Source organism: Lagenorhynchus albirostris, chromosome 10 (assembly GCF_949774975.1).
Source record: "Lagenorhynchus albirostris chromosome 10, mLagAlb1.1, whole genome shotgun sequence".
NCBI classification, from domain to species: domain Eukaryota; kingdom Metazoa; phylum Chordata; class Mammalia; order Artiodactyla; family Delphinidae; genus Lagenorhynchus; species Lagenorhynchus albirostris.
The window spans coordinates 73296827-73309338 of record NC_083104.1 but is presented as its reverse complement, the minus strand read 5'-3'; the positions used below and the strand labels follow the sequence as shown (position 1 = coordinate 73309338).

The window sequence follows — 12512 nt, the reverse complement described above, 5'->3', positions numbered from 1 at the left end:
TTCTCTACTTCCCTAGATCATATCACCTTTTTCAATTCTTTCTTTTCTCAGATTCACAATATTAGAACTGCAGAATCACCTCATTTTTCAGTTGAGGCTTTTGACAACAAAAGAGGAAAGGGTCTTGTCCTTTCTAAAGGTGGGGAGTCTATTCAGTTTGAATGCATGGTACCTCTCTTTTGGTGTAGTCAAAACTACACCAACAATGCATTTAGCCCCTTTACCAAAAGGGTTGTGTCCTTGTGTCTGGCACTAAGTTCAGTCTATCCGTAACTTTTGCCTCATGAATAACTCAGATCCTAAATTCCCCCTGCCCCTACTTAGCTGTGTGACATTTTATAAATTGCTTTAACTTTGGGGCCTTGGATTACCTATCTGTTAAGTGGGAGCACTGAACTTCTACTCAGTGATTCTGAGACACTCTTTTTACTTTTGAAGTCTGTTGTTTAAGAGGGCATTAGAGAGAATGGATTAGGGGAAACCAGCATAGGTGAAAGTTGACCTTTAAGAAGTTTATTTCGGCCTACAATGTCTATTTTTGAAGGTAACCTAATCAAAGCTTTTTAAAAATAGTTTTTAATTATAGGTTTGAAACTTCGTGTTATTTGTAATGCCTTTTTAGAAGCATGAAAATAGCATTTCTCTCTGTACCAGCTTTGTGCTTTCCCATTTGGTAAACACTGATTTTATTTCTATCTGTTGCCTGTAGGAGTAGACCAAGCCAACTCAGTACTTCCTGTTTACCTCCTGGTCTTACATATGGTAGATTGCCACAGACCTGCTCTCAAAATAAGCTTCCTTGGTTTAATTCTGCATTTTCTGGTTAGGCAACTGGCCTGTCAATACTTGAACAATGAAACAGTTTGGCTACTGAAGACTTGTTCTGACATTCCCCCTTCAAATTGTCAGTGGAAAGGAAAGTCACTTAATGTAATGGCAGGGATAATATAATAGTAGGATTTACATTTAAATGGGGGCATCACACAGTACCTTTCATTTGAGAATATCAAAGCATTTCCAACTCTTAAACTTGGAATGTATGACATGGGCGAACACAAAGATAGATAGTAAATAACCTGATTTCCTCTGGAGATTCTCAGTGCTCTAAATATCTATTTTTTAAGGAGGAAGATTGAATGTTATGTGTATTGAGTGAATAGAGTGTAAGCTTAGAAATATTTTATGTTCCCATCATAGTTTATTCTGTTTAGCATAAATCATCAGCGCCAACTATAACTTACCATTTACTGGAGCTTTTCCGGTTGTATTACACTTTTCAGTTGTATTACACTCATGTCAGACACACCTTCGTACAAGTCCCTCCAAGGTCAATAGTTTAGAAATTCTGCCTCTTCCATCCCCTTCTCCACTCAACACTTATGGAAATATATGCTAATTGGAACAGAAGCAGCCTACCCAACTAACAGGGTTAGACCACTCTTAACACAAGATTAATGAAATAGAAGTTTAGGGTAAAAATAACATTTTTCAAGCCCTAAGAGTGTAGATGCCAAGTAGAAGCCAGCAGCTCTCCAGGATCAGTCAAATCCCACGCTTTGCCCTCCTTCAACTTCGCTCAACGGAGTTGAAGAAGAGGAAATCCTGTACGCCCACCGTTGCTCTTGGCCACCGTTGCCACCCTCTGGCCCTCCCACCTTCCCTGAAGCCGCAGCTCAGCAGTCACCATTGTGGAAAACAGGACCGCAGACTCAAGGTGCAGAATGAGACTCTACACATTGCTTACTGAGGTGACACACAAGCAGGAATGATGAGGCACTTGTGCACAGGTAGCTACCTGTATTCATGGCCAGCCTTTGTAGGTGTGAGATTCATGTCCCTAAGAGGGCATTTAGAGACCACAGATATTTAAAGTGACAGATATTGGCAAGAAGTTGAGTTTGTGAAGTATTCTACATTGCTGATTTGTGACTGAACCATGGGTTAAGAGACATTTAGAGCTATCAGAGGCTTAGAGAACAGTATTTGCTCAGAGGGAGAAAAGCCTAAGGATCGTATCAGTTTGCTGAGACTGGAATTGGCATCCTGTGTGACAGACCTGTAATACTGGGGGTGAGGGGCTGATTTCCTTTTAAATTTCCAGGATCTGTCAGGATCCAAAGGCAACCTTCACCTCTGGATACTCAGCTCTCTATAGACACCCTGAATTCTTCCAAACTGACCAATCACACTGGAAATAAATTTTGCACACTTAAAAAGTGATACTCTTTCGCATCTAGTACCCAGATCTTAGTTTCTAAGTATTCTCCACTGATATTCAGCCTCCTTGGAAAAACGGCTGATTGATTCCAGGACTGGGGCAGGGAAAGAGGCCTTGAAAAATTAGCCTGGAACATCCTAATTCACCAGAAAATAAAGAGTTGCTCAAGGAACCACAGGGAAATATCACAAATGGGAGCCTGAAGAGGCTCCCACTGGCTAAATCTGGGAAAATGTGATTATAGTGATGGGTTATCATGCATAGAATAAGATAAATAATATAAATAAGTAAATAAGGGAGAAAATGAAAGCTCTTCTTTGCCATAGAATGCCAACTAATAAATATAGCTGGAGTTAGGCATTAAAAGATCATCAGTGGGGGAGAAAGACTGATAAGGAGTAGAAATTTACATAGTCTCAAATTACCTCCCCACAAATTACCTGTTAGTTACAAAGGAAAACTAGTAACAACAACAACAACAAATCTGATGTTCTTTCGGTTGTTCCTTGTAAATATTGTTAATTAATTATTTTTATTATTTTGGGTCACAAATGTTAAGCATTTCTTTTGCTTGAATTTTGTCTTTCTTGAGGTCACGCCATTAAATAAGAAATGCAGACAGAAATTCATGTATAACAGTTCAAAGAATACCTCCAATGATGACAAATCCTTTGATAAGATACACTTTGGGTAAACGCCTAATTCCACTCTTTTTGTTCAGACCTAATGAAATTGTTCTCCCCTCCGAAAGCCAGATCAGTCTAACCCCGCAGCACAGCAGAGACATGAGGGAGCAGAACCCACCCGCCCCCTCATCCCCCGCACTTGGATTAGAGGGAGCCCGAGAGCTACAGCACGGGGTGGGCAGAGAGGTGGCCCTTCCAGGTTGGCCACTGAACTACATCTGGTGCCTCCCCTAGGGAGGATTCTGACCTTCTTTACTTCTCCTTGTGTTGTCTGTATAAGACCAGAAACACTGTTTCCAGTTACTGTGGTGGTTAGGTATCTGTGGCAGGCAGGATGCTGGTGTCCAGAGAGGGCAGGTGGGGTAAACAGAGCCCCTAGATATTGCTGGCTCAGCTGGGCTCCTGGCTACCTGGTTACGTGATGAACTGCACCAGCATTCCAGGGAGACAGGACAGGCACCTTGAAGACTACATTCAGACACTGAAATACACACCCACCAAACAGCCATCCCAGACCTCTAATCTTACTTTATGACCAAACTATAATTACATTACAGCAATTACTTGAATATTACATTTTTATTACTGTTATGTCATTATGTCTACTAGGAAAAGATATGCCTACTTTAAGCAGTAAAATTCTTAATGACTCATTTAAGCTCTTTAAGCTCATTTTAGCTGCCTGAAACCCCTGACTTAAACATTTTGGCCAAAATAATTTTTAGAGCCTGGTGGGAAGAACAGGGTTAATCTCCATCTATATTGTTGCCCAAAAAGCAAGAAAACTTTCACTGGTGGATGTACTTCTAGAGATTAAAAAGTTCCAGTCAAGGCTGATCCGAAAGTTGTGTTACATTTAAGAGCTGTGTTTATAAAGCCATCAATTCTTTATCATCTATTGATCAGTTCCAACTACTGACAAAAAGTAGAGAACTCAGGAAACATCCATGTCTCCAGCCTCCAAATGTGTGGAGGCATATTTCCCATACTTCCAATGTCAAGCAGGAAGATTCTTTGAGGCCAGCTTGGCCCATTTTTCAGCCCTTTCTCTGGAAGCCAGTGGTTTACTTGGAACTCACAAAGGACACTCCTCGAATAGTTACTAATGTAAGTACATTTTCTAATCATTATATTTTACTTCATTACCTCTTTTTAGGTAGTGTCTCATTAGGCCTGATCTTGCTGAAAGATTCATAGCTGTCAGACTCAGTATATTTTCTCAGCAGGGGGTCCTTTGACCCTAACCACTTTGCAACTTAACTGTGTCCCTTTCCCAAGCAGTGCAGGCCCAGACAAGCATATGATGCCTCTTGTCTCAAAAATAATTCTATACTTTGAGAGCCAGGATTCAGACCCTTGAATTTGGGGAACTTACCATATGAGCTGATGAGTCAAAATATCTAGTTTTAACCACTTTTGAATTTTTTTACACATACATTTACCCCAAAATACTCTGTGCATTGAACAAGCACTTTCCTACGAGAAAATGAAGCAGCTAACAGGTTTTGCTTCCCTTAGGTCAACCTAAGCCCAAGGTTTGTTTTTTGCTTCATTTTTTAAAAAGTCCTTTTGGCAAATATATGTCCTCTATGTTACTGTGTAAAAGTCAGTGCCTAATTCTACAGTTATGTACCTCTGCCGGACATATACGCTGTTAGACGTTCATGGCTGCCTACCAATGTGAAAGGTATTACCAGGTCTATTTTTAACATTGTTTTGGCAAGGCTGTTGCTGTGGAAGAAAAAAAATTCCTATAGAATTCTTAATGAGAAAACTGAATGATTCTTTGAAATATGGTTGTGATTCCCTGACTTATTCAGCGGTGATGTCACAGGTGCTGAGAAGCAAGAAACAGTAGACTCGCTCGTTTGCCAGCGCGCTCTCAGGATGCACCAGAGGGGAAATGAAACTCATCTCGCATGTGGTTTGTGCTGAGCTGCGCTTCCCGCCACTGCTCCGGGGGTCACACAGGCCCCTGCTCGGGACGTGTCTCACACACTCGGTTTGTCATCCCTGTGAGCCTGTGTCATGGAAGGGTGCGCTGTTTGCATGTGTTTCTTATAGAACTTGATCGGCCCGCTGGCCTTCCTTCTGTTCATTACCCACATTTGTCTTAGAAAACAGCCACCTTGTTCTAGCTGTTGGAGAAAGACAGGGCTTTCCTCCAGCTCACCTGAGTCCCTTCGGTCGCTTAATTAGCAAGTGGCGAGAAGTTCAGAGAAGTCTGTCAGGACAGGAGAACGTGCTCCGGCCTCCTCGTCACCTAATTTGAATCCTGGGCCACACTCTTGGGCAGAGGACACAATGGCTCATCGGGTGGTGTCCTGGTCAGGTCTCAGGTGGGTCTGTAATATTAAAAGAATAATATAATATTAGTGAATGCAAGGCAGTATCTGAAAGGAAAGCCAACGTTCCCTTGACGTTTATAAAAACATTATTGTAACAAGTGAATTCTTTCTGTGGAATCTGTTAAACTAATATGCAGTAAATATAATGGTTCAAAGTCAAAATCCCATTCTTGATTTATGGATTTACCAAATTAACCTGCCAGACTCTCATCCTTCTTGCATAGGCGAAACTACAGAACCTTTCCACAGTCGCACTTCAATCTTCGGCTACGCGTTCAATCCCAGACCTGTCGCTGGTACCACGAACGTTTTCCCCCTTCTCCTGATGTCGTCTCAACATCTCAGGGTCGTTGGCGTTTTCTCAAGACTGTAACCCTTATGCAGTCGTTTATGGGACCAGCTGGTGACCTCACACACTCCCCAACTGTGCTGCAAACCATTTCAGCACAACCCCATGCCTCGGAGTTTTGATAACTTGACCTGGAGCTCCTGGGTCTGTAGCAACTTGGGGGCAGCTCAGTACCTGCTAAGGTATTGCTTCCCCTGCCCCCGGGCCCCCAAAAGGGCTGTAAAAGGTTAGGGTTCTGAGAGGTGGGCAGAGGCTGTGGCACTCACGCTCCTGGGCCCACAGAGGAAGGCCTCCTTTCTCCTCCTCCCTGGCACATGTTCGTTCTGACGCCTCCTTCGCTAAGGGCCACGTGCTCCAGACCAGCAGCCACAGCAAGAGGGCCCAGCTCTGGGGTGAAGAAAAGAGATGCCGAGGCATCCTCAGAAGGACGCTGTCCTTCCCCTCACACATCATCCGCTGCCCGCAGCCCAGCTCCCCTGAAGCCCTGGAGGGGCGGCCACGGGCAGAGTGAGGCTGACTCAGAAATGCCCCCTTTGTGCCTCTTTTGCCGGTAGCAGAACTTCAGTAGCAGAACTTGATCTTTCAGGAGTCTCTTTGGGAATCTCTGGGTCTTCTGCTTTTAACAGCTAAGTGAAGCAGTATCCCCTTATAAAAGGAAAAATGCCGCTTCAAGATTTGCTCAAGACAGAATGATGACACTTGGCAAGTCCAAAAAGAAGAATACTTCGCTGCCCGCTCTCTGCTCCCAGATGTTTGGATCACTGAGAAATGGTACAGCCAGGGTGAGGGGGTGCGAACTGCTTGTTTATTTGGGGTCTCCTTGGGGGGGGTTATAAAAAACAAACAACAAAAACACACACAGAAAAGCTCGACACAATAAATAAACCATTGACAGTAACCTAAGACGAAGCGCTCCTGCGAGCTTCTGAGCCTGTCTGTTTGTTGCTGTTCTGCAATTAGCCGAGGATGCTCGTGGATTGTGCTAACGCAGCACTGAGCCCCGGGCCAAACACCTTCTCAGGTTTTTTTCCCCTCTGTGTTTTGCTAATCCCTGGATGAAACATAATCGCAGAGCAATGTTCAAGGTTGGACGCAACAGGGAGGAACTCGGCGTTGGCTCCCACCCAGTGGAAATAACATGCCATTGGACTTGACAAGGCAGGAGGAAGGATGTTAAACAAATACACTCCCTCCAGCCTCCCTAGCAATGGCTCGCTGCTCTCCACAGAAGCCCCAAGTTTTCCCAAGCTGCTCACTCAGCTCCCAGGTTTCATCACCTGAGATATGTTGTATAAGATAAATAGGCAGGGAGGCCAACGAGCAAAAATTCCAATCAGGAAAAGAATGGAAAGAGAATTAAGTCATTTATATCCATCCCTCTAGGGCAAAATTAAAGTAACAAAAGTATCTGTATATAATAAATATATAATTATACATAATTAAACTCCAGCCCCTTGCAGTCATCATTCTTTTTCCCTTTCTCTCAAACCAGAGGAAAACATTTCTCCTTATTGTGATTTCAAGTGCAGACTTCTGAATCAGAAGTTCCAGGTACCACCTGACTCCTTGTCATTTTGTGTTCTGATGACAGCATGGGAAAGGGAATCAGAGAATGGGACAGAATTTTCTCCAGTGAACAGAGAGAGAAGGCTCTCTAAAAGTACTCATCTGTTCCACATAAAGTTATCTAAAATATACACACACACAAGTGTATGTATTTGTAACTCATTTAATCTTTTTTTTAATACATTTATTTTATTTATTTATTTTTGGCTGCATTGGGTCTTTGTTCCTCCTTGCGGGCTTTCTCTGGTTGTGGCCAAGCAGGGGGCTACTCTTCGTTGCGGTGCGCGGGCTTCTCATTGCGGTGGCTTCTCTTGTTGCGGAGCACGGGCTCTAGGCACACGGGCTTCAGTAGTTGCGACGTGTGGGCTCAGTAGTGGCTCGCAGGCTCTAGAGTGCAGGCTCAGTAGTTGTGGTGCACAGGCTTAGTTGCTCCGTGGCATGTAGGATCTTCCCAGACCAGGGCTCGAACCCGTGTCCTGCGTTGGCAGGTGGATTCTTAACCACTGCGCCACCAGGGAAGCCCTCTCAGTTAAGGTTTACAACAACGCTCTGAGATTGATACTGTTATTTTTATTTTACAGGTGGAAGTCTGGGGTGCAGAAGGGTTTAAGACCACACAGATTCAACCATGGAACAAACTGGAGATTTCCATGTGGTTCTAGACAGAAAAGCGGGCTCCGAGGAGTCAGGGAGGCAAAGCTAGAGGTTAAAGACAGTAACAGCAGCAAATCCCCCTACTGTCAGGAGACTAACAAGCAAATAAATAATAAATAATAGAACCTGGCCTCAGTGCTCAACCTTTTCCTAAGGAGCTTAGAAAGTGCTCAGATGGATATGGGGAGGGGGAAGGGTAAGCTGTGACAAAGCGCAAGAGAGGCATGGACATACATACACTACCAAACGTAAGGTAGATAGCTAGTGGGAAGCAGCTGCATAGCACAGGGAGATCAGCTCGGTGCTTTGTGACCGCCTGGAGGGGTGGGATAGGGAGGGTAGGAGGGAGGGAGATGCAAGAGGGAAGAGATATGGGAACATATGTATATGTATAACTGATTCACTTTGTTATACAGCAGAAACTAACACACCATTGTAAAGCAATTATACTCTAATAAAGATGTAAAAATTAAAAAAAAGAAAGTGCTCAGAGGTGATCTTGCGTCTTGTCCAGTTATAGTTGAGTTGCGTTGTAGGTTTGCCGAGGGCATTGTCATAAATCTGTGCTGAAACCAAACCTGGAGCAGGTCTCCCCTCTCCTGTCGGTCCAGCTCTCATGAAATCAGACGTGATGGAACCAGGAGGAGCAGCGTCAGCATTTTTACCTGATCCTGGGATGGAGAAGGTAAAATGACAGCCTTCGTTACCGCACCCTCCCAGAGTGGATCCATGTGGCCTTTCATTGACTCCCTCTGGGCTTCTCTCCTTTCCTCTGAAACCATGAATCCTCTTTGACCTCAAGGCCATGAAGCCAAATACGACTGCTGGCCCCGGACGAGCTCCTATGGCTGTTACCAGTGTCTGCAAGCATGGCTATCACTCCATCTTCCTGCGGATCATCCAGGACCCTCTGAAACAGCCTTTTCTCTTGTATTCCGTGAGCCCTCAATGTGTCAAGCACTGTGCCACGTGGCACAGGAAGGATGCAGCTTCTGCAGTGTTTGCTCAGCCAAGTAAAGTGAAGCTCGTCTCAGTGTAGACTATTCACTGTGTGATTCTCTCAGCCCTACTGCCTACCAGAGTTTGCTGCACTTTCCTGGACATGGTGACGAGGTGAAGGAGTGAGAACTTCCCTCCAGGCTTTGAGTTCTGGCTCTGGTCCTGGTCAGCTCTGCACCCTTGGGCATGTCTCCTGACCTCTTGGAGCTTCAGTTTCCTCATCCATAAAAGGGAGGAGATAATTCCTACCTCACAGGAGTTGAGTGGTGCCACTGTGACCCCACCTCCAGCTTTCATCAGATTCTCCAACTTTCTGGTTTATTCTGAAGATTCTTTTAAGTAATCAGCAAAAGCCAAATGTTCCATCTACTCCCTGTTTTTTGTTTGTTTTTTGTTTTTCATTTGATGATTTCCTCCAGAAAAGCGTTTTGCCTGGCTCCTGGGTGAACGTATCCCTTGCCAACTTCTTTGAAAGCCTTTGACAGAGGAGAACACGCTTCTACTAAATACCACCGGGAAAGAGAATGGAGGGAGGGATAGTACCCCCCTTCTACCTAGAAAGCCTTTCACAGATGCAGTACTTCCTCACCTGCAGCCTCAGCTCATCCCACAGCAGCCCTGGGTAGTGCTCAGAGCTGGGACCATCAGCCCATCTTCCAAATGAGGAAACCGAGGTTCGCAGAGATTGCGTGGCTTGTCTGGGGCACACAGCTGACACGTGAAGCCAGATCTCTAAAGCAGGTCTCCGACTCCACATCAGTGCTCCTTCCACCACAAAGAACCTCTTCGGGGAGAAATCCTTTTCCCTGTTGCAAATCCAAGAGGGAAAGTTTTTGACTATGGCCTAGGTTATGAGAGTTGGGTGGCAAGGTGACCCAGGCCTGCCTTGCCTCCTGCACTTGCTGGAAGACTCTTGCTATAGCTTCCTTTTCCAGGAACACAGAGAATTAGGGCCTCTGTTTCTGTAAGTGATGGAATTAATCCAAATCTGGAATCACTGTAAGTCCCGGATCTCATCCACCAGCCCAACCTCACCCAAGTCTCCACTTGTTACTTTATGTGAGGGCTTGCATGAGTAATTATTCTGTTTGAGCCTTAATTTCCTCATCTTTTAACTGGGGATAATAATACCTACTTCTCATGGTTGGGATGACATATTCTCATATGTCAACAGTTACCATATTGTAGGCATCTTATGTGGGTGTGTTATGTGCCAGGAATTATTCTAGGTACTGCAGGTAAACAGTGAACAAGCTAGAAAGGGACCTTCCTCTTGTGCAGCTTACCTGCTAAAGGGGGAAGGTCAATAATAACCTGACTAACGATGAACAAGGTAAGTCCCAAAGAGTAATAACTGCTGAGGAGATGTATGATTGAACATATAAATGAACATTTAAAAGTACTCAACTGTGGCTTCCCTGGTGGCGCAGTGGTTGAGAGTCCGCCTGCCGATGCAGGGGACACGGGTTCGTGCCCCGGTCCGGGAGGATCCCACGTGCCGTAGAGCGGCTGGGCCCGTGAGCCATGGCCGCTGAGCCTGCGCGTCCGGAGCCTGTGCTCTGCAACGGGAGAGGCCACAACAGTGAGAGGCCCGCGTACCACACCAAAAAAATAATAATTAAAAAAAATAAAAGTACTCAAACTGAAAGAAATAATCTTAATTGAATATTGTATGGTGAAACAGCCACACAGAGAAAACAATATTTCAGGTCATTTTTTAAATACAGTATTCTGATTATACATCCCTAGTAAGATATATTCCCAGGACAAAAAGAACCATGAAGAAATCTTAATATTTATTCAGTAGCCTTCTTATAATTTAAAGTTACATTGGAAAATTAATATGAGTTCATAATTCTTTTTTCTCTTAAAAAATAACATATTTCCTAGCTCTCTCTAGCCATTGAAAAGGCTTAGAAGCTGACAACCCAGTAGCAATAAGTTCCTAGTTTTGTGGTCTCTAAATCTGATTTAGTGACCACAATAAAGGAGCCAAAGATTCATGGTGAAATGGTTGATTCCAGGTCTAAGGCAAGAGATATACAAGATGAGCCTTGGATATCTTGCACAAGAAAGCAAGGAAACAACCAAAGACTAATTTTAATGCATCTATTCAATAGAACCGAGGACATTAAAGAGTCTTCTTGAAGGGGCTTCTCTTGGCCTAAGGATAATTTGAACATCACAAAGATCAAAACACATCAAGTCTATATATACATTTCAGCCACAAGCTTAAAACAATTCTAAAACAAAAAATCACACGTTACCTCTTTGCAGGTTACTGAGCCACCAACTCCGAAATTTGCTTTTAAATTTGCTTTTAAAAATTGGGAGGAATTAACCATTTATCCCATCTTTGCTGCATTTTGGTATAACCGAGTTGTTGTTAGGGGAAAGTTTTCCTTTGTAGAATTATTCCAGGTAATAAATGCAAGAAAGACTTATAGAAGTATAAAAATCACCATTTTGAAACTCAGTGAAATAACGTATCTAGCAACAATCACTGAAGGCTGCTGAAATCATTCGGTAAAAGGTTGGTGGGGAGCTTTGTGATGGAAGAGTCAGGCTGGCACCACTTCAACCCCCCAGTCAATCACAGCATCACTAAAGGTGGGACAGCTGAACACAGTGTGTTTCATGATGTGATGTACCCCTATGAAGTATCACCAAACAAACTTGAATCTGAGTCTGTAGATCTAACTACCGGTGTACAGGAAGTCCAGCGGACAGAGGAAAAAATCAGGGAAAACCATCAACCAAATTGAAAGTGTGGGACCTCCTTCAGGTCAAATAACCTGATTTCTCCACCAAATAGATGACGTTAAAAAGGTAGGGAAGGAAACAACCTAACTGTCCATCGACGAATGAATGGATAAAGAAACCGTGGCGTGTAGAGAGAGAACGGAATATTAGTCAGCCATAAAAAATACAAAATCTTGCCATTTGCAACAACATGGATGGACCTCAAGGGCCTTTTTATACTAAGTGAAATAAGCATAATAATAAGTCAGACAGAGAAAGACAAATAATAAAAATACCATATGATCTCTCTTATAGCTATATGGAACCTTTAAAATAAAAAAGCTTATAGAGGGACTTCCCTGGCAGTCCAGTGGTTAAGACTCTGCGCTTCCACTGCAGGGGGCACAAGTTCAATCCCTGGTCAGGGAACTAAGGCCCCACGTGCAGTGTGGCATGGCCAAAAAAAAAAGTTTACAGATATCAAAGATACAGATGACAAATTTGTGGTTGCCAGAGGTGGGGTGTGGGGCTGGGAGAAAGAGGGGAACTGTTTTTATTTTTCAGTTTAAATAAATTGAATCAAAATAGAAAGAAAAAAAATGAAGAGGTGAATAGAATATCCATCGACTGGGGGACAACTTCAAGAGGTGTAACATATGCATAATTGGAATACAAGAAGGAGAAAAAAAGCAAGAACAGAACAGAAATATGTTTGAAGTAATAACGGCCAAAGTTTTTGAAAAATCAATGACAACACAAAACCACAGATCCAGGAAGCCCAGAGAATACAGTTTAAGGTAAATACCAAAAATTCTACACCAAGTATGTCATGTGTGTATTATTAGTCAGGGTTGTCCAGAGAAACAAAATCAATAGGATACGTTGGATTGACCGAAAAGTTCGTGTCATAGGATCTTACGGAAAAATCTGAACGAACTTTTTGGCCAACC

The 12512-nt window shown here is 43.5% G+C and overlaps 1 protein-coding gene across 2 annotated transcripts in view; it reads left to right on the top strand.

Annotated features, from left to right (window-relative positions):
• The window catches only part of SUPT3H (SPT3 homolog, SAGA and STAGA complex component), a 449170-nt gene extending 441035 nt beyond the window's left edge, over positions 1–8135 (top strand). The window contains exon 13 of one of the 2 annotated variants that reach the window (XM_060163028.1): positions 7749–8135. The gene's annotated coding sequence lies outside the window, so the exon portion shown is untranslated. Of the gene's footprint in view, positions 1–3810; positions 4000–7748 lie in introns of those variants that run through there. The other variant, XM_060163030.1, reaches the window with a different exon arrangement.
• Positions 8136–12512: the final 4377 nt, after the last annotated feature.